Below are 2,500 nucleotides of genomic sequence, written 5' to 3'. Positions count from 1 at the left end.
CCGCGGCCAGCGATGTCGGGCTGTCGCCTGCCGCGGCCAGCGACGTCGGGCTGGCCCCTGCAGCGCCTAGCCTCTCCCACGCAGGGGGCAGGCCAGAACGCGGGGGGCCAGGGCCCGAAGGCAGCCCCCCCGCGGGCGAGAGAGCAAGCCAGCAGGGGCTGTCCGCGCGTCGCGCAGCGCGGCATGGCTGCGGGGGCCGCGCGCGCGCGCCCAAGCGCCCAAGCGCCCAAGGGCCCCCAAGGGCCCCAGGCCCTCAGGCCCCAGCGCCCCAGCGCCCAGCGCGGGCGGGCGCGCGCGCGCGTGTGGTCTTTGAGGGGCGCCGGCCTGGTGGCTCCCTAAAGAGCAATAAGTGTCATTGCAGCTCTGGCAGGGGGAGACACTACTAGGTCCCAGCTGTCACCCCCCCTCTAAAAAATTCATTTCTTGGTATTTTGAGCTGAAATTTTGCACAGAGGTTGGCAAAAATCCAATCCACCTTCATTAATTTTCCCAGAATTTTTCGAGGTCGGGAAGTATTTGTTTTAATTTTCCTACCATTAGAAATCGAGTAAATCCGCAAAACTAGGAACCGGCCCGGAATGACCCCAAATTCAGTGGGCAGCCTCATAAAAATATGGCTGATTTTACTGGATTGGTTTCATGTGGAAAGCACGACGTTTTCTTGTAGGAATGCGGGAACCCCGGCAGCTCGCCTGCCGCGGCCAGCGACGTCGGGGACGCTGGCCTGCGCTGTCGAGCCCGCGAGGGCTGTCTCCGCGGCAGGCCCCCCCTGAACGGGGCACGACAGGCCACCGCGCTGGCTCGTCCAGCGTCGACAGTCCCTCGTCCAGGTTTCAGATCGCGCCAAGTCGAACCCATGACCTGCTCAAGCCATCGTGCGCTGCCGAATTCGCATCTGCGTGTAGGCTGCCATTCCACGCGGCAGCCCCTGTTTTCGTCAGCGTGCCCCCCTGACGAATTTTCCTGCCTGGCCCAGTCCAGCGTCCAGCCCCTGTTCGTCGAAAAATCTGCGCTGCCGATTTTCCACGCGGCAGCCCCTCTTTTCGTCAGCGTGCCCCCCTGACGAATTTTCCTGCCTGGCCCGGCCGGTCCAGCATCCAGCCCCTGTTCGTCGAAAAATCTGCGCTGCCGATTTTCCACGCGGCAGCCCCTGTTTTCCTCAGCGTGCCCCCCTGACGAATGTTCGTCGAAAAATCTGCGCTGCCGATTTTCCACGCGGCAGCCCCTGTTTTCCTCAGCGTGCCCCCCTGACGAATGTTCGTCGAAAAATCTGCGCTGCCGATTTTCCACGCGGCAGCCCCTCTTTTCGTCAGCGTGCCCCCCTGACGAATGTTCGTCGAAAAATCTGCGCTGCCGATTTTCCACGCGGCAGCCCCTCTTTTCGTCAGCGTGCCCCCCTGACGAATTTTCCTGCCTGGCCCGGCCGGTCCAGCCCCTGTTCGTCGAAAAATCTGCGCTGCCGATTTTCCACGCGGCAGCCCCTCTTTTCGTCAGCGTGCCCCCCTGACGAATTTTCCTGCCTGGCCCGGCCGGTCCAGCCCCTGTTCGTCGAAAAATCTGCGCTGCCGATTTTCCACGCGGCAGCCCCTCTTTTCGTCAGCGTGCCCCCCTGACGAATTTTCCTGCCTGGCCCGGCCGGTCCAGCATCCAGCCCCTGTTCGTCGAAAAATCTGCGCTGCCGATTTTCCACGCGGCAGCCCCTCTTTTCGTCAGCGTGCCCCCCTGACGAATTTTCCTGCCTGGCCCGGCCGGTCCAGCCCCTGTTCGTCGAAAAATCTGCGCTGCCGATTTTCCACTCCGCAGCCCCTGTTTTCGTCAGCGTGGCCCCCTGACGAATTTTCCTGCCTGGCCCGGCCAGTCCAGCGCCCAGCCCCTGTTCGTCGAAAAATCTGCGCTGCCGATTTTCCCCGACGAACCTGCAGCTGCACAAATCCGCGCTGCCACTGCCCCATTGTCTGGACCAACAGTCTTTTCCATCAAGCCCTGGACTATAAATCGTCCAGACTCATCGCCAGCACCCGCTGCCGATTCTGCCGACTTTGCCGATTTCGTCGGCGCTGCCGATTCCAACACTGCACCCACCGTGTCTAAACCAGCGCTGTTGCGTGTCCCCTTGACGAATTTCCCTGCCTGGCCTGGACAGTCCATCTTCCAGCCCATGTTCATCGAAAAATCTGCGCTGCCGATTTCCCCGACGAACCTGCAGCTGCACAAATCTGCGCTGCCGATTTCCCCCCCTGTCGGCATGGCTGCCGCTGCCCCGATGTCCAGACCAACAGTCTTTTTTGTCGACTTTGCCGATTTTGTCCGCGCTGCCGATTCCAACACTACCCCCTGCATCCAAACCAGCATTGTTTCGTCAGCTCTTCCCCTGACGATTTTAGCCCTGTAACAAACAGTAGGCCTCCAATCCCGCCAACGGGAGCCAAGTTGATAGGGAAGAGAATTGAATGACGCGCCTGGTCCTCGCACCCCGCCACCCGAGGGGCCTTTTTCCCGG

Source organism: Populus nigra, chromosome 2, assembly GCF_951802175.1.
Source record: "Populus nigra chromosome 2, ddPopNigr1.1, whole genome shotgun sequence".
In the NCBI taxonomy this organism is placed as follows: Eukaryota; Viridiplantae; Streptophyta; class Magnoliopsida; order Malpighiales; family Salicaceae; genus Populus; species Populus nigra.
This window is presented reverse-complemented; position numbering follows the sequence as displayed.